This window comes from Nelumbo lutea, chromosome 6 (assembly GCF_056320005.1).
Source record: "Nelumbo lutea isolate HS-2025 chromosome 6, American lotus-T2T, whole genome shotgun sequence".
Classification (NCBI taxonomy): Eukaryota; Viridiplantae; Streptophyta; class Magnoliopsida; order Proteales; family Nelumbonaceae; genus Nelumbo; species Nelumbo lutea.
The window spans coordinates 40,114,377-40,135,186 of record NC_142689.1 but is presented as its reverse complement, the minus strand read 5'-3'; positions in this window follow the sequence as shown (position 1 = coordinate 40,135,186).

Here is a 20,810-nt window from a genome sequence, read left to right as displayed (position 1 = left end):
AGCTAGCTTTACAATTTATTTGTATTTTTATTAAAAAGAATATTGATTGCAATTACTCTTTTACTCCACACCCATATGATGCATATAAAACAGCCAAGCTTATCACCGTGATGACCCCTACTTGTGATTGAAGGAAGATGACAATGATAACTTAGAAAAGAGACCCATTTTTACCTCAATCTACATTCATCATCATTATCATCAAAGACTTGTCCTGATTATTTTGGAGTTGGGTATAGGAATGCATATTCAAAGTTGTTGAACCCACACCCGAATACATGAAATATTAAGTTTTTTTTTTTTTTTAATTTAATATTTTTAGGGGTAAACCTTGCTAATACCGAGTCCAAATCACCTACCAACAAAATGCGTTGCAATACCCTACCAACATCATCTATCAGTCTAGCACTGCAAATCTCATGCATGAAAGGTCCCGCTTTTATGGTGGGCCCTAGTTTATCTTGTAAAATTTTGAAAAGAAAACTAAATAAAAAGGTTTTGTGTTGTTCAAACCCTTTGTAAGTATGGTGGTCAGGCTACGTGGAAATGGTCTCCTTGAAAGACAAAGGAAGACCAGATGCAGGGAGTCAGCTGGGAAGCTAGGGTAAATGGGAGTGATGAGACGACTGAGTAGAATGATCGAATGATCCAATGATTGAATGAATCCGCTATGAGGATGACCCTCATTTATAAGAAATGATCTCGAGGTCCCGAAAGGAAGGAGTCAAAAGTGTTTGATTCCCATTAGGAAAGGGAATATTAGATTCATTGTCGGTCATTAAGGAGCACTGCTAGGGTTTCGCCATGCGTCCTATGAGATCTCTCAATGACAAACTTCCCTTTCATCTAGGGATTCTCATAACCCGCGTGTGCTACTTCCTTTTGTGACCTACTTAACCAAAGTGGCGTTGGTGACGTCATTACTTAGCGGGCGCATTTTTACTTAACCTACGTGGTGCCTCATCACGTGCGCAACTTAAAGTTGCACGTGTAGCCAATATTTAACTTCAATTCACAGTGACCCGCGGTTCTGTAATGGTTTCGGTTTCATCGCAAGACCATGCGTGTCCAAAGTTCATCGCAGAACCGCATGTATCTGAGGTTTATCACAGATAGGGGTATAAAAAGATCGAATTTGAATCGAATCAGGCAATATTCGAATTCTAATCCGATTAGAAATTTGATATCCAAATTCAATTCGATATCCAACGAATATTGAAAATTAATATACAAAGTCGAATCCGATTAAATATTCAAATATTCAATTCGAACTTGATTAATTAATTACTTTAGATAATTAATAAATATATAAAATAAATATTTATTGATATAAAGTATATAAATATATAAATTATTTATATAACTTAATTATAATAAATAAATTATATAAAATATTTTATATATTATATATAAGAATTAAATAATTGGTCGAATTCGGATATTTATCAAATCAAATCAGGTCATATCCAAATTCGAATTCGATTAACTATTCGAGAAGAACATGATATCCGAATTCGATCGATTAGATATTTGAATTATCTGAATTTGGTTCGATTATATCGAATATCGAATTCGAAATTGGATTTTCGAATACCATTGACACCCCTAATCGCAAAGCCGCACGCATTCAAAGTTTATCGCAGAACCATACGCGTCTGAACTCCATCATGTGTTTATATTAACTAAGGTTTATCTTGACTTGTGTTGGATACAAGTTTATCGCAAACGTGCGATAGGTCATATGTTCATCGTAGACAATCGATGAGTTATAAGCTCATTGCAGGTAAATAATGAATTATGAACTCATTGCAGGCGTCCATGTGGTATCAATTTAGTATCTTTTGTACTTTCATGGTGTTGAGTCATCACTATGTACCTACTCCCTTTTACACACCTTTAGAGATATCGGGTGTATTTGGACCTTGCACCCAACTAGTTAGATTTTTTGAAGCCTCAAAACAACCCCAATTAAGGGGTAACCACTGTTAAATTTTATTAATATGACAAAAAAGATCCAATGAGGCGCGGGGGGGGGGGGGGGGGACATAAAATCCTTACCCCTCTTAAAATTTATATAACATATTCCATAGGAACTAGGGGTGTCAACGGTATTCAAAAATCCAATTTTGAATTCGAGATTCGACATAATCGAATCGAATTTGGATAATTCGAATATTTAATTAGTAGAATTCAGATCTTTTGTTCATACCGAATAGCTAATCAGATTCGAATTCATATATGACCTGATTCGATTCAATAAATATCTGAATTTAACCGATTATTTAATTCTTATATATAATATATAAAATATTTAAATGTATTATAATATATATAATAATAATAGTTAAATTATATAAATAATTTATATATTTATATACTTTATATAAATAAAATATTTATTTTATATATTTATTAATTACCTAAAATAATTAATTAGTCAAATTCGAATTTGAATCAAATATTCGAATATTTAATCAGATTCGAATTCGAATATTAATTTTTAATATCCATCGAATATCAAATCAAATTTTCTAATCAGATTCGGATTCAGATATTACTTGATCCAATTCAAATTCAATCCATTTACACCCTTAATAGGAACTATATATTCCGAACACAAAGGAACTATATATTCCGAAGACATGGAAGACCGGAAGACCCATACAATCATTCCAAAATGCTCCCAGAACCCTCGAAGGTAGACCAGCGACTTGGCGAGAGAAATACACGGTATCACAAGTTGTGTTGTGTCACACCCCTCATTAGCAAGAGAATTAGCCACTAAATTTGCTTCTCCATAGCAGTGGATAATAGCATGGTTTTCAAAACTGGATTGGACCGGACAGTCAAACTGAAAAAATCAGGAACCAGTCACCTCTGTTTTATTCTAGAATTATCATTTTGACCAAAACCATTGATTTGATCAGCAAACTATTGTTAAAATGGGCCTTCCGTTCAGTTCGAACTGTCAGACCATTTGACTCGGAAGCCAAACCCCTATACCAGTTCGATTTTAAAAACACTGGATAATAGTGAAGTTCACTTCTGCAAAGAGAGTCGACGGAGGCAATACAATCGTACCCGAGAGGTACGAGTCCACGGACCAAAGTAAGATTATCCAAATAGATTAGGAGGTTGATTACACACTTATACCCATGGAAGATGCAAGTTGAAGTCCGTCTCTTAAAGCTGCCCATAAAATTTGGAGAAAGCACAAAAAAAATTATTTGAGGAATCCCAAAAGACTCCCCCACCGCCTCCCAAACCTGGGTTACCCCTAGCCACGCGGCCCACACCATCAATGTTCATGGCTATTAAGTTGGGCTTAGGCCTCTAGGGGTGTTAGTTGAACTGGATTTCGTCCGATGTGAGTCCATTATAAATGGATCAGGTCTAATTCAACCCGACAAATATTTTAGATTATTTTGGAGCGGTCCAATTTAATGCTTAGACTGTCCAATCTGTTCAAATTCGTTTTGATTTAGATTGGTTTCAACCTAAATCCGATCCATTGAAGCATACATTCTTACCTTATATCAATGCATCAGATATTGACTTAATACAACCCAATTCAATATAAATTTATTACGGATGGACCAGGTCCAATTTAAACTAATAAATATTTTGGACTGAATTGGTCCAAACCAATATATACTATTGGTCTTAGACTGTCCAATCCGTCCAAATTGATTTTGGACTGGACAGGATCCAATCCAAAACCGGTCCATTGACACCCTTAGTTGGGTGGATCTAGAACTAAGTTGATTCCAAGGGCTTCTAATTGGATCTGATCCTCCCTTAATATAAGTTGGAAATTTTAGCAAACTTTCAAAATCCACTACTCTTCAATTTGCAAACTTCCATTGCCTCCAAAACTTGGACTACTTTTTTTCTATCACATTTTCAAAATGACATTATTTTACTCTCCCTTTGTCCACCGGATCAGCAAGGTAATTGAAGGGCAATTGCTTCCGTACAAAACCCGTGCACCGTTCTATGATTTGAATCTTGTTAAGGCTGAAGCCTAGTGAAAATGATAGTCTCATCTGTGGCACTATTGGGCATCCCCTTCTCATGCTATAGCTATCAACTTCTCCGTTCATCACCAAGTTTTTCAGCCCTCTACTCAACATTTCCTCAGCTAGTATGAATGAAAAAGGTGATAGAGAGTCACTTTCTCTTACCCCACACGAGAATTTGAGGAAGCCTTGATCTGATCTGATCCATATACTATCATTGAAAGCTAGCAGTTTGTCACCGTTATTTTGACCAAATCTATCCAGTAGCTTGAAAATCTAAACCAATCCAACATAGGTGATGAAGCGTGATCTAACAGTTCCCTACTAGCTGATGACTCGGAAGCTAAGCTGAGAATTCTTTGTTGGATGATGACTCGGTTGCTGAGCTGAGTAAGGCTGAGCTAGACGGTAGTTCGGATGCCGAGCTAAATTAACAGTGAACTGTGTTGTTTTTCTAGGAAAACTGTAGGAAAATAGCATTAGAGTGCCCTGGTTACTTTACCCGGGGTGGATACTCCGATGCTTAAGTTAGCGAGTTGGAAATTTTGAAGAGAATTAGAATGCTTAGGTGATCAAAGTGTGTGAAAGCTGAATCACGCGTACCTTCTCTCAGGAAAGTGATGCCTTTCTATAGATGTAAGCAAGGTTCAAAATACCGCAACGTATCAGTCGATACATATTGTTCCAATAAGAACCCGATACACGGAACATGTATAAATCATTCGTTATGTTTCTTTTCATACCGAATCTCTCATTATTGTCGTTTATTTAAGTCTAATTTCTCTTTCATTAATTATCCAATTACTCCAAGGCAAATTTAAATTTAAATTTGAATTTTAGTGCCTAATTCAAATTCATGATCCCTATCATTAATTTCATTTTGTTAGTGTAAAAACTCCAAATTTTAGCTATAGCAAGATCCGAACCATGGCCACTTGATTTTAAGTTTTAACAACAACAAGTTCGCCAATGAGCCACACATATTTGTTTGCTATGATTATATGTATTTTTAATTTTAGTAAATTTTCACTTTTCTTAATGAGTGATAAGTTTTTATTAATAAATGCTAGAATTAATTATTAAAATTTATATACTAATAAATATTAAGATTAATTATATTGGTTTTTGAAAAGTGGTATTCACATTTTACTTTCTTTTTGTTTTTTTACATTTGAGTTATTCCATCAGTTTTTCAATGGTTACTAATTGGATCCCGATATGTCACACTTTATATAAACTATTAAATTATGTTTTTTTTTTTACAATTAAATGACTTATTTACAATCATATAAAATTTGTAAATATAGTTAGTAATATATTTTTTAAGATTTTTTTGATTTTTTTACCATATTTATGCATATCTTGATTTTTTTTTTGTATCCATATGTATCCAAAGATTATCCTAATACGTTTCTTAAAATTGTCTTTTTGAGATTCCCGATGAGCCACTCCTGTTAAGTTTGGAGAGAATATCTTAGTCAGTTACATGATCCGCATAGAGGGCTAAGATTCGTTTGTTCAACTCTGATGCGGATTATTTGGGTAGGTGGCTTAACGGTCAAGCGTTGTTACCTCAGAAAATTTGGTCTTGATAACGGGTTTCAGGAATAAGTCGGTGAGCACGTCTCGTAGGTCACTACTTGTACCCTGGTTAGCTCGACATGTTTATTAGACAGTTTTGTATGCCCTTAGCTTTAATCCGATTTGATGTACTTTTGTTATTTAGTGGAAATAAATTAAAGTGCATGTTTGATTCATGTTGTTTGGTATAATTCTGTGTAAGACCCTAAAACTGGACACTTATAGAGACTCGTGTTAGTTTTAAATGTTCACAGCCATTGGATAAGTCTGGGGAGATTTATCCTGCCAAGGCTGATACTGGTGTGCCACCAAATGTTGGGATGGCCTGTCTCAGCCACCAGGGTAAGACCCAAAGCACATGCAGTATGGAATTACTTGAATCCTTGAACCGGACCAGATTTTCAATATTGCCTTGGACCTTGGAGACAAATGGGCAAAAACTGGAAAATTACACCTGACCCCTAAACTCAATTATGACACTTCACTAGGTGTCGGATCAGACTATCTTTGATATGCCAATCAGTGAGATCCTTAGCGGGGATCAAAACCTGGGTATGTTGGGACAATCCGAGAATTCATCTGAGTGGGTGATCATAGTGACAGGATCAGCCCCTTTGTCGGACAAGAGTAATGATCGGGAAAGGCACTCTCTCTGATGGAAACCAAACTGCCGGCAGTTGATTTCAATCGTTGGAATTTTGTTTTGTAAAATTAATATATATATATATATATATATATACATACGTATATGTACGGTTTCAAAATGTTTGCAAATGGTTTTAATTCCTGGTATCCATGTGAGTAGAGAGTGCGGCACTGTTCCTTGCAGCCGAGGGAGAGGTCCTCTCTTGTCGGGCAATGCTTGATCATTATGGGCTGAGAGGTTAAGTGTAAGACCATTTAGGATAGTACCTGATGGGCTAATCTTGCACCTGCCCATAGTCCCTAGGTTTTTATAAGATGGCTTGGCCTAGGGACCACTTAATGTAAGTGTTGGGCCCATAGGGTCCATATGATGGGCTCAGGGATTTATTGAGTTTTTCAGTGAATTCGGTTGGGCCTTATAATAAAAGCTGGGCCAAACCCATGTGGCTAGTGTGTAGATCAATGCTTGGGTCCCACGCCACACAAAGAAGCCCAACTAGGCAACATATTGGAAACTAGTTAAACACTGAACACTTAATGGGCCAAAAGCCCATTTCGAAATGGACTGATATGATCACCTATTCATGGGGCGAATCTGAGATTAATGTTAGTAAAAGGATTGGGCCTTTAACCTTATCCACTCTAGGAGACCAAATTCAAATTAGATTTGAATATGGTAACCTCCTAATAAGATCAGGAGTAAGCTAACTTAATCTGCAGATAGGATTAAGATTATCCCCTATCCAAATACTGATTTGGATTGGGATAACTCCCAATCCAGAGGTTTCTTAATCAAGAAGAAAGAGGAGAAACCCTAAGAGAGATATATCAAATTTTGAACCAGGGTTGGTATGCAAGGTATACCTTCTGCGAATTGAGATTTGATCACACACAGACTCCAGAGAGAAGAGAAACAGTTTAGCCCTCTTCGTCCTTGGAGTTCTCCTCCAGCCGCCGCCATTCCCTCATGCAAGATTGGATCTTTGCAGCAATAGAAAGTCAAGAAATCAGTTCTTGACATCAGTCTTGCATGGAAGACTGAAAAGATTCGGTGTTCAGAGTTTTCCAGAGGATTCTTGTGAAGGATCCAGTGTGTAGGACGCATCCTTCTGGTTCTGTTCCATCCACAGTTGTGTCATCTTCAGCAGGAGCAGATCTTGGTTTCTTATTTGGGCGTGAACACCAACTTTGGGAGATACTGCTTCTCCGGATCAGGTATATTCCTCGCTTTTGCTTTTGGTTCAGATCTGGTTCGATTATGGTTCAAGTAGGATCCTAGAATATTGTATTCTAAATTTGGGAATGTGATTCCCAATTGGAAGAAGGTAGGAAAATTTTTGAAATTTGCCCACACATTCCGCAATCCTTTATGGCATCCATTAGATGGATCCTACCATTCTTGCAAGGTCTTCGATGGAGGTCACTTCTCACACTGAGGTCCTTTAAGCCAAAAGGGCCGAAGTATAATAGGTCAGCCCTAGATGAGGTGTTGCTAGTTGCTCTGTCAGATTGATCTGCTTACTCAGTGCTAAGGTTTCATTCAGCTGTTCAGGGATGCCATGTGTCATGATATCATTCGGAGGATCAAATTACCTCTCATCAATTGCCCCCACTCCCAAGTTGACATTAGCTCGATGAAGGGAGTAGCTCATAGTCGCCTTTCTCACTTTGGTAATTTGTTTGACTGGTCTGCAAATCACTCGACTTAGTCACCCAACTCGGCTCAAAGATGCATGACCAGTCCATGCGTCATGCAGTCTTTTCATCTGTTGCACCAATAGGGCATCTTAGTTGTCAACTTTTGTCGCTAGCAAGCTATAAAAAGGGGGGTCTCCATTGGGATCCACTTGCACTATTCTGAACTTTTTACTAAGGGTGAGGGGTGATCAAGTGGAGGGGAGTTCCATCGGGGAATTGTTATTAGGTCACTGGTTGAAGCCTTGCTTGCTGTCGGTTTCTATTTGCTAAAAAGCTGATGAGTCCTTTTTCCATTCTATAATCATGTCTTCAGGCAGTTCTAAAGGAAGGTCCATTTTCCGTTCGGCCTCAATGAGCTAAGTAGGGAACATATAGTGAACCTAATCTCAACATTCCAAATTCCTACTGAGTTCAACTACATCCAGCCCAGCCTGGATCAATTCCTGTGGAGCTATGTCCGTCTTTAAGGAGGCATTGATCGCTGGCCTCCATTTTCCTCTACACCCTTTCATACCCGTGGCGCTTTCTTTTTTTGGTATCTCCTTGGGGGAGTTCCATCCCAATGCTATCTGGACCCGTGTGAGGATAATTTCTTTGAGCCATCATTTAGATTTTCGTGTGGACATAGAAATCTTTTCCAGGCTATGTAGTATAAAAAAGGTCCCTAATGTGCCCTGTTGCTTTTATTTGCCTTTCCTTCAAAGATTAAGGATTGGAAGGGTAAGGTTGTTGAAGTAGAGTTCGATGAAGAGCTGAGTCATGAAGTTCAACTCCTCGTGCATCAGTAGTTTCTAGTGGACCGGTTCCTAGCCGAACCTATGCTCGTCCATGCTGGCCTGAGCCCCATAGGTAGGTCGGTTGAATTGTCCTTTGAATTTATTTCTAAAACTAATTTTTAGCTTGTCTGATCTTTTCTTTGTCTTTTTTAGAGATGGCGAGTACTGCTTCTCTCTTGGCAGTGACAAAGAAATCCTCAAGGAAGAAGAGGAGGACGACCAATCGTACGTCAATGAAGGGGGCGTCAGTGAATGCCGTGGTGAGGTCTGCAACACACATGCCTAATGTCATCAACCTTGAAAGGGGGGGGGGGCGATCTGATGTCGGTAGAGCTCGAACAATCAGCCTCAGATCTGGCCTCTTCCCCACTTTAGGTCGGCCAAGAGGAGTGCACTGCCGTCCCCCATTACTCAGACATACCTTGCTTCATCCCCAATGTTGATGTTTCCATTGTTGACCTGATTACTGACCCCTTGGGAGCTCTACACATTGGGAGAGCTATTATTCTTCCAAAGGATATGTGGTTCTATAGTGGGATGGACCCTTCCGAGGTCATCACTAGGATGACTCAATGCATCCTTTAGGTTTGATCTCCATACTTTGATGTTTCAAATCTCCTTTCTTCTGAGCCTTGTTTTGACTAGTCTTCTCTTTTCTCGCAAATGGGCCAAGTACTGCTGAACCAGGTTGCCTCGTCCCGATAGGAGAGGTGTGAGATGCAAGTGAACATAGAGGCTTTGTAGGCTCAAATGGAAGGAGCTCGCCTTAGTGTTGAAGCTGCTCACCGTATTGCTGAGGAGGACCGCTAACGCTTTATCAACCTTAGTGTTGGCATGTAGCACGAGCTAGATGAGGCTAGGGGGAGCATCGCCACCTTGACCGATGAAGTGCTGATAAAGGATCATCAATTGGAGGAGCGGAGGACTAAGTATACTAAGGATATCCACTGTGCTAAGGTCACAGCCATTGAACGTTTCCGTTCGTCACCCGAGTACACCCATGAGAAGATCGAGAATGTTGTTCCCTCAATGAAGAGGGGACTCAAGCTTTGTCAAAGCTATTTCAAGACCCTACACCTCGGTTTCAACTTTGCCAACCTAACCATTAGGGTGGTGCCAAATGAGCTGGCCGTGCAAGTCAATCAGAAGCCTTTGACTCTAGATGAAGAAGAAGGAGAGGTCGACAATGATGTGGGTGAGGAAGCAAACGATGTCGATGATGAGCTGCAAGATGACGAGGAAGAGTAGTGGTCGATCAAGACTTTCTGTTCTTATTCTTCTTGGGATTTGCTATTTCCTGAAGCTTGCATGCTCCTAATGATTTCCAAACTCTATTGTTTCTTAGGGGCTTGCATGCTCTTGTTCTTATTAGTTTTTTTTACAATGTACTCATCAATTCTCCAATAAAATCATATTTTGGTACATGCCGTGTCTTTCCTCCTTATGTTTTCTCCTTCTAGAAACTCAGTTCTTTGAAACGTCCAATACGATTGAGGTGACGTGGTGCAAGGACTGTCTAATTGCCAAAGTGATTATAATTTTGGCTAAGTCCAAAATGTGTCGTGGTATCAACTTACTAACGTGCCTCAAGGTCAGCTTAGGGGGCCTTAGAGCTAGAAGTGATTCGGCTTCCCTTTGAGTTTATTTTGGCCGATGTGATCGTAGGTTGGCAACTAGACTTGTATTTTTGTCTTAGTCAAAATGTCACTGAGGTATCAACTTGCTGACATGCCTCAAGGTCGGCGTAGGGGCCTTAGAGCTAAAAGCAAATTGGCTTCCCCTTAAGTTCATTTTGGCCGATGTGCTCGTAGGTCAGCCAAACCAGGTCGGAAGATGGGTGCTCATTTTTCGTACTTAGAAAAATTTTGTAATTTCAGAGGATGCAACTTGATACTTCCAATCTTCTTCACAATTAGTACCTCCTTAAGTTATCTATGTTCCACACGCGAGGCACCTACTTCCCTTCTAATGTTTCAAGCTCATAAGCGCCTTCACTAATCACTTTGAGAACTCTATAGGGGCCTTCCCAATTCAGACCTATATTTTCTATGTCAGGATTAGGTACCATAACATTCCTGAGTACCAATTCGCCAACTCTAAATTGGCGTATCTTAACCCGAGCGTCATAATACCGAGCTACTCATTGTTGGTATGCAGTGGTTAGAATGTAAGCCACGTCATGGACCTCTTCTACTAGGTTGAATTTATTCTGCAGGTCGTCCTCGTTAGCCTCGCCATCATACTTCTTGGAACGTAAGGTCGGTAGCTCAATTTCAGTTTGAATTACAACCTCGATCCCATACATTAGGTTGAAAGTGTTTCCCCGATTGCCGTCTTGATAATAGTTTGGTAGGCCCATAGGACACTGGGCAGCTCATCTACCCACAAACCATTAGCTCAGGAAAGCTGAGCTTTAAGGCCACAGAGTATTGCCCTATTCATCACTTCGGCCTAACTGCTTGCTTGGGGATGGGCCGTCAAGGTGAAGTTCTATTGTATACCCATCTTGGTACACCAATTCTGAGACTTTATATCTTTGAACTATTTCCCATTGTCTAAGATCAATACCTTGGGGAGTCTGAATCTGCAAAAGATACTTTTCCAGAAGAAGCTCTATACATTCTGAGTTGTGGCTCGGCCTCTACCCACTTTGTAAAGTAATCAACTACAACGACCAAGAACCTCCTCTACCCTATCGCAGGTGGAAAGGGATCGATGATATCAATCCCCTACTATGCGATGGGCCATGGGCTGGTAAGGTACCTCAGGTCAACCATGGGTTGGTGTAGAATGTTGGCATGCTACTGGTAGTTATCGCACTTCTAAACCAATTGTATTGCATTCGCTTTGAATGTGGGCCAATAATAGCCTTGCTGCAATGCTTTTTTGGTGAGCACCCTACCCCCCAGGTGTCCCTCGTAGAGACCTTCATGGATCTCTTGTAGAACCTGGTCCACTTTAGATCAACTCAATCAACGCAGGTAGAGGAGTGTGAATGACATGCGGTACAGCTGCTTGCCAATGATTACATAGCGAGCTAATTGCTGCTCTACCCTCCGAGCTGCATTATGTTCCTTTGGTAAGGTCCTATGGTGTAAATAGTTAACAAGTGGATGTATCCTGCTCGGCTCTGCCACCAAAACATGAGCAACCTCTTCTACCACCCTTTCTAGGGTAGGGCATGGCAAGTTTTCTATGTAGCCCCTTCGTGGAGTTTGTTGCACTAGCCAGCTTTGAGAGCGCATTGGCCTTAGTGTTCTCTGACCTCGGAATCCACTCGGTGTACCAAGAGTGGAAGTTGGGCAAGAGCTCTCTAACCTTGGCCAAGTAGGCCGACATGGTGGGCTCTTGGGCCTCATACTACCCATTCACTTGATTTATGACCAGCTGCGAATCACTACACACTATGAGATGTTTTGCACTGACCTCCTTCACTAGCGATAGCCCGGCTATTAGCGTCTCATATTCAGCTTCATTGTTCGAAGCTCAGAATGTGAATTGGAGAACATACTCTAATTTTACCTTACTAGGTCCATAGAGGATCAGTCCAACCCCGCTTCCACACTAGTTGGACGAGCTATCCACATGGAGGACCCATGGTTCCTTGTCCCAGATCGGGATGTGAACCACACTAGTTAATGCCTCCGAGGTAGTCACTAGCTCGACAACTTCAAGGGTTGGCATGCTAAACGTACACTCAGCTACGAAGTTATCCAGGACCTCATCCTTGATTACTAGTTGTGGTCCAAACTGGATATCGTACTCCCTGAGCTCAATTGCCCATTTTGTTAGTCTACCCGAGACCTCAGGCTTTTGAAGGATCTACCTAAGAGGTCGGAAGTTAAGACTATGATGATGTGGGCCTAAAAATATGGTTGCAGTTTATGGGCTGCTAACACTAGCGAGAAGGCCATCTCAACAGTGTGCATCACTTTACTTGCATAATAAACAGGTCATTGTACTTTTTCTACTTCCCAAATAAGGACCGAGCTGACTACCTCGTCACTCGTAGAGAGGTAGAGTTTGAGCTCGTCTACAGGTTTTGGCCTATTTAACATAGGTGACAAACTGAGGTACCTTTTTCGGTCGTCAAATGTAAGCCAACACTCTTCATTCCACTCGAAGTCTTGGTTCTTTTTTATGGCCTTAAAAAATGGGAGACACCACCCAACAGAGTTAGACATAAACAGGTTTAGGGCAGCTATCCGACCTGTTAATTTTTGTACTTCCTTAACCGTTTTAGGTGGTTGCATATCTACGATGACTTGGATTTTGTTCGAGTTGGCTTCAATGCCACATCGGCTCACTATGTACCCGAGGAACTTACCCGATGCAACCCTAAAGACGCATTTATTTGGGTATAGTTTCATGTAATACTTGCTTAGAATGTTAAAAACACAGTTCATGCAACAATTAATGAATTTGAAAATTAAGTTTTTACAACCATATAATCAACATAAGTTTCAATTTTATTTCTGATTAAGTCAGAAAAAGCATTGTTTACAAGACGTAGGAAGGTCGCCCTAGCATTTTTTAAACCAAAGGGCATGACTTTATAATAGTACAACACCATCTCAGTTATAAAGGCAATTTTCTCTTTGTCAGCTAGATCCATTGAGATTTAGTTGTAGCCGGAGTATTCACCCATGAAACTCAATAGCTCAGACCCTGAGGTCGCATCTACCAGGCGGTCAATTCCAGGAAGTGGGAAGTTGTCCTTTGGGTAGGCTCCATTGTGGTCTGTATAGTCAACATACATGCGCCACTTGCCATTAGCCTTCTTGACGAGCATTGGGATTCCAATCCAGCTCAGATATTGGACCTCTTTAACGAAGTCTACTGCGAGGAGCTTCCCTACCTCCTCATCTACCATCTTCCATCTTACTTAGGCAAGGTTTCTTTTCCTATACTGGACTAGTATGACTAAGGGGTTAACATTTAACTTTGAGTTATAATAGAAGGGTCCATGCCAAGCATTTCTACTGCTAACCAAGAAAAAACACCTAAATTTTCAATTAAAAAACTCACTAGACTGGAGCGCAATGGTTCAATAAGGCGAGCCTCGATCTATAGTGTCTTCTTGGGCTCAGTGTTAGAGACTGGCACTAGGACATTGTCTTCCATGGGGTGAGCTCTCTCATCAATTTTTTGGGGGGTAGCTCCAGGTCAATGTCAGCCTGTTCTCCCTTACCTTTTAATGCAGCCACATAGCATTTGCTAGACTTGAGCCAATCACCTCGCATGACTCCTACTCCAATGGAAGTTGGAAACTTCATTGGTAAATGGTAGGTCAACACTACCTCTTAGAGGGCATGCAAGATAGGTCAGCCTAGAATGGCGTTGTAGGGCGAGGGGGTCACAACCACTAGGAAATCGTAATCGAATCACGTAGAGTTTGGCGTTGAGCCCACCACCACTAGAACCCTCACCTGGCCTAAGGGCCGAACTACTTCTCAATTGAAGCCAACCAAGGGGATGTCAGTCAGCTATAAGTCCTTGCCAAGCTCCATTCATGCAAACACGTCTAGGAAGATAATGTTGCCGAGCTCACTGAGCCAACTAGAATTCATTTTACTTTGAAGTCATTAATTGCCAATTTAACTACTAGGGCATCATCATGCGGGTACTGGATACTTCGCACATCGTCCTCTATGAAATTTATTACTTTGTCTCTATGTGGGTGCTTCAGTGGATTCTCTCAACGGTGCTCGAGGTTCCAAATTGAACTCCTACCTGCTGAGGTGGTATACCCTACTTCTAACGACCTGCCTATGATCACATTGATGATAGCATGAACTGGCCATTCAGCCAACAGGGGGTCTTAGGGAGGTTGATCTCTATCCTGATCTCTGCTTGACTGTGGTGCATCTTTGGGCATCTCAGTAGGTTGGCCTTTGTCTCCTCTCTTGATGAATTGTTTTAGGTTACCTCGGCGGGTCAACTCCTTGATCTCGTCCGTGAGATCACAACAGTTCTCAGTGTCATGGCCTATATCACAGTGGAAGTGGCAATATTAATTTGGGTTTTTGTTGATGAGGTCACTTTTCATCCTAGGTGGCCATCTCACATATTCGGTCGTCTTTATTTGCTTCAAAATTTCCCCTCTTTAGGCATTGAGGGTGGTGTAATTTCTATTATGTACAAGAAAAGTTCAATAACATCATCCTAAAGACCGGTTGCCTTTGCGTGTAGACCTTCTTTTCCATGGCGACCTACTACGTCCATTTCAGGGCTACTTGCTATGTCTTGGTGACTTACACTTCCAACATTGCTTACTACTTCCTAGTTCTTCTTTAGTCACTTTTCACTTTTCGCTCAACTCTAATCAAGATTCGAGCGCCTCTTCGGCCTTCGTGGACTTGGATGCTTGGTTATGTTACTCCTCCATAAAGGCTAGAGGGTTCAACTCAACTTCCCAATGCAAATCTAGATGCCAGACACCATTGACCATTGTAGTGAGCTAGACAGATGGGTCAAGGATAGGAATTTGTAGCCACTTCAAATTGAATCTTTTAATGTAATCCCGAAGTTTCTTGTTTGGCCCGTACACAACATTTAGTAAATAGGTCACCGATTTTGGGCACCTCCTACTTGTTGTGAAGTGCGTGGTGAATAGGTTGGCGAACTGGTTCTATCTTCTTATGGAGCCTGCAACCAATCCCGAGTACCACATCCAAGCTATGGCTTGGAAAGTTGTTAGGATGGCCATGCACAGGCTCACACCATTTGCCCCATGTAATTGCATTAGGGCTTGGAAACTGTCGACGTGGTCGACGGGGTCTATTGTTCCATTATAGGATTCCAAACTAGGGGCCTTGAAGTCTTCAGGCTGCGGGGCTGTGAGGATCTCGACGACTAGCGGTAAGGTGTGGGATACAGGTTTTGCCAATGAGGTACAAATCTAGCTAGCCTCCTTCTTCTTGTGGTCGAGGCGATTTGATTCTTTCTTGAGGCGCGGTGTGTGCATTTGTAGTGCCTCCTTTGGGACCTCTCGGTCGAGCTGGTGGCTTCGGTCCCAATGGGTGTTGTAGCTCGACTCGGCTCTTCTACTAGGTATCGGTTCAAGTTTTGCTCAAGAATCTGGTCCTAGTTCTGGTGAAGAACCTGATTTGGGTTCAGTTTGACGTTCTGATTCTGTTGTTGATGTTGTTGTTGTGGCTTCTAGTATCCCTACGAGGGCAGCAAATTGTTCCTCCCATGTTCTCATCTATAAGTTCATTCCATGGACATACTACACCAACTCATGGAACTGACGCACATCAATCCCTACAGAAACCACTGAGAGCTCAACTGGAGGGAGAGGCACATTCCCTTGATGCAGTAGAAAAGCTGGGTTTGTCATAACTGGGACAACTGGAGGGTTAGGGGCACAGTGAGTTTTTGATGGTCACTAAGGGGACCTCTGGGAGTGCTACTGGCTAGTCCTGCCCCCCTGTGACCCGGATGTTGTTATTGTTGTTGGTAGGTTGGTTGCTTGGAGAAGCCATTGATATTGTCATGATAGTGATGAATAGAGATGAGAACTTAGCATTTGTTGTGGATCCCATAGATGGCACCAATTAATGAAGTGTGATCTAGAAGCATCCTACTGGTTGATGACTCAAAAGCTGAGCTGGAGAATTCCTTTCTGGATGGTGACTCGGTTGCCAAGATGAGTAAGGCCGAGCTAGAAGGTAGCTCGAATGTCAAGCTAAATTAATAGAGAATTTAGTTTTCCCAGGAAACCTGTAGGGAAATAGTATTAGAGTGCCCGGGTTGCTAAACCGGGGTGGGCACTCTGATGCTTAAGTTAGCAAGTTGGAGGTTTTGAAGAGAATTAGAATGCTTAGGTGATCAAAGTGTACAAGACCTGAATCACGCATACCTTCTCTCAAGAAATTGATGCCTTTATATAGGTGTAAGGGCCCTGAGGCCTCTTGCAATGGGTCCGAGATTCCTCGGGAGCCACTCCCGCTAACTTCAGAGAGAATGTCTCTCTCTGTTACGTGATCTGTGCAGAGGGCTAAGGTCCGTTCTATCAACTCTAATGCGGATTATGCAAATAGAATATTAATCTATCATATCTACATTTATATAAAAAGATGATTTTTAATATAAAAAAATTATACAAATAGAATATTAATAATAGAATAATTATTTTAATACTTAAAATTTATAAATTTGCACATGATATAAATCTTAAAATTTTTATATGTTGTTATAAATTATTAACTAATATTTTAATTTACATTAATAAGTAATAACAAAATACTTATTATTTACAAAAAGTAAAAATATTATAAACAAAAGTATTGAAGAATATAATATTAAATTGAATCTATCAAATGCACTAATATACATTTATTTCAAAAAATGATTTTTATTTCATAAAATTTATAGGAGTAAAAATATTAATAATGGAATATTTATTTTAGTAATTAAAATCTATGAATTTGTATATGATATGTATCGTAAAAATTTAAGTTAAGATTATATTTTTATAATTTTTAATTCATATTTTAATTTGAGTTAATTTTATGTTAATTTTAATAAATTAAAATAGTAAAATAAAATAATAATTAAAATATAATAGGTGCCTATATTTAGTGTCTTGGATTCTTGATTGATCCATTATAATATATGATAACTAACAAGGAGTAATTTGGTACTCCCAATCGTTTAGCGATACGTGGCCTTCTGATGACACCTCTGCGCTGAGTCAACTGACTAGCTCGGTAAGTTAGCTTAGAGCACCTTGCTCAGGCCAACCTTCACCTCGACAAGGCTAAGCTAGCAGACCCGTAAGATTACGACAACCCATTTTAGGAGTCGACCGAATTGAGAGGGCCTAAGGTGACCTACAAGGAAGAGATCGCTAACCGCCCTCAACAGTTCACTACCAAAGACGCCGATAGCGCAATCATTAGAATGACTCGCCATGTCGTTCACCTCGACTTTACTTAGAAAAATTGTAACCCTTGCGAGGATCCAGTAACTTACACATTAGTGTGTTGGGAAAGCAGGAAAACGGCTCCACAGAGAGCTCAAAGCTATTACATGGAATCCCCTGAGTCCAAGGAACTATAAAAGGCACCCAAACCCACTCAAAGAGGTACATGCACTAAACCTTTTAGAAATCTCTCACTCTTTCAAGAAACTTCCCAAACACCTATTGACTTAAGCATCAGAGTGCCATCCTCGGGTGAAAGACACCCAGACACTCTCATCTTCCATTCATTGCAGCAAACTTCAGCTCAGACACTCAAATATCAACTCTACCCTAACAACTCAACCAGCCAGGTCAACATCTAGTTAGAGTCTGAATCACAATACACGAGGGAGTGTTCAGATTGCACGACATAAATTGGCGTCGTCTGTGGGAAAACACTACAAAAAGCGAAGTTCTCTATTACTATTTTTTAAAAGTTAAGAAATGGCTTCCTCAAGCAACCAACTTTCCAATAACAACAACAACAATGACTGATGAACTTACAATTTATCTATAATTTTTGAGGACTTTAGCATGGATTTTTATGCCGGTTTTATTAATTTTTGCCTTAATTTAGCTTAATGCTAAGAATAAGTTCAGGGATAATCAATCCAAGAAAATGAAGGAAAAAGGCAAGAAAAGAAGGTTCAAAAAGACCAATTTCAGTCCAGCCCGGTCGTGGAAGCAAGAGAGAGCACTTCGGCCCAAAAAGAGCAAGTGAATTCCTTGAGAAAACCCAAGAAAATAAAGCCTAGCTATGAGTAGAATTCGGCCCAGCAAGGAAGGCCCATTTTTAGCCCAAATAACAGCCTAGAGTGTAGCCCACATGAGCTCAAAAGCAAGCTAAGTTGTAGCCCAAATAGCAGCCCAAAGGGAGCTAGGGGCGGCAACTCCTAGATGTTTCTTGAAGAGAAGGAGGGAGCACTCTAGAAGGTTCATGAGGGGTGTAATACACCCCATTCTAGAGGCTTCAAGAAGGGGCAAGAGCCCCCTTGAAAAACTATATAAGGAGGCCTCTAGGAGAAAGTGGTTCAATTGCTTGAGAGGAAGGCTCTCCCACTCTTAGAGGTTCGGCCACCTTGAGAGAAGAGAAGAGAAGAAGGCTAGGCGCAAGGAAGAAGAAGAAGAAGGGCTGAAGGAAGTTCAAGACAAGCAAGCTAGAAGAAGAAGGTGAGTTCAAATTGAGGGTTTGTGATTCAAAGATTTTTTGTAATAAATCATTTGTAGTTTCATTCTCTTTTGATTTGAATTCAGTTTCTTAGTTATATGTTCTTTCTTCTTTCTCCTTGTTTCCATTCTTCCTTGATGTATTTCAGCTTGTAAAATTTCAGTTCAGCAATCTAATTCTTTTTGATTCATTCAAATGGTCATGCATTGTACTTGAAGTTTCTTGAATAAGGGTGTGATTGTAGATTAATTCGGCCAACTAACCTTCAAAACTCAGATCTGAATTCTCAGATCTGAGATTGCAAGATCTGAATTGCTTGAAAGAGAATTCAGATCTGAAATTTTCAGATTGGGCGAATTAATCTACAGCTTGGAATTCCTAGAGTGCTTGAGAGAGACTCTAGGAATTCAGATCTACTATTCAAGAACTGAATTGAGTGCAAGGTTAGAGATAACTTGCACAATTCAGTTGGTGATCAATTCAGATTTGAATTGATGCCTTAGAAGTGTTTGAAGAAATGCATGCATGGGGATTAGATTCTTGCTAGAGATAGAAGAACCGTCACTCATGCATAGGATGAACATGCGCTTGAGAGAGGCTGTTCATGACCTTGGGGTTTCACCAAACCAAGGCTCAATCATGATTCATTCGAATGATCCAAATTGATAGATTGCTGAATTCTGAGATTGACATTTACTGCTTACTCTTCTAACCTGAATTGAAGGCAATTGGGCCAATGATTTAGATAGATTTTAATTTAGGATTTCTTAGCTTTCATTAGAGTTTTGATTTATTTGTTGATCAGATAAGAAGTGCTCAATTTAGTATTGGTAATTGTTTCCTAAATCCTCGTGGGAACGATACTTCACTCACTACTTTATTACTTGAACGGCTAGTGCACTTGCTAGTGTCACAATGAGCCACACATCAATGACAATGGCCGAATCCCCACTGTTACTATTGGGCAGATCGACGTTCCTCTATACCCCACTATTGTACCAGAGAATGTGAACGTGACTCCTCCACGGTAGAGTCCGTAGCAGCTCTTGGGGCAATTGATGCGTGCTAGTTCTATGATCTGGTGCACTACGTGTAGGGAATGAGCAAGCAACTCAAATCCTAGGAAAATATGTTTGCCTCTGTAGCAGGATAGTAGCAGCAACAACGGCAACAACACCAACAACAAATGCCTCTGGGATAGGTATCCCAACACAACTAGTGGGTAACTCTCCATCAGGTACCCTGACAAAACACTGGCCTGAATTAGGTCGGCCTAGATGAACTAGCCCCATCCCGGGTCCGCAGCCATATCCAAGTCTTCAATAGGGAACCGATAAATACCAACAACTAGCCTCGCATGGATGACGCAGCTCTCGACAACAATTAGTTACCGGTGAAAAGTCAAGCTATGGCTCCCATCGAGATTGAGGCCACTAGCTCGTCCACAGAAACCAAGAAGAAGTGCGGGAGGCATATGCTCACCACCTTGGGAAGAAAAGACACCTCGCTCCAACCAAGGGCGCATCAGGAAGCAAAGCGAACAATGAGGAAGAAAGCAAGGTAAGCAGTAGAGCAGTAAGTTAAGCCGGGGTGCCACCAGGCCAGCCACGACTGACTCAGGCATCCCCTTTGGCGCCAAAGATTCTTAGCGCACCAAGACCTAAAATCTTTAGGGCGCCACCCCTCGAAACATACAAGGGAACCACAGACCCAAATGAACATGCAGACAGTTTTCAAGCTCTCATGTTACTCCATAGGGCTAACAATGCAAGTATATGTATCACTTCCCCTATCACATTAAAAGAAGAAGCCTGGCTTTGGTACTCAAGGTTGGCCCCTGGTTCCATCTAAAACTGGGACTAGCTCGCCAATATGTTCACCAGCCAATTCGCCACTAGCAGAAGACACTCAAAGTCTGCGACCTTCCTACTCAATGTGGTCTAGAAACCAAATGA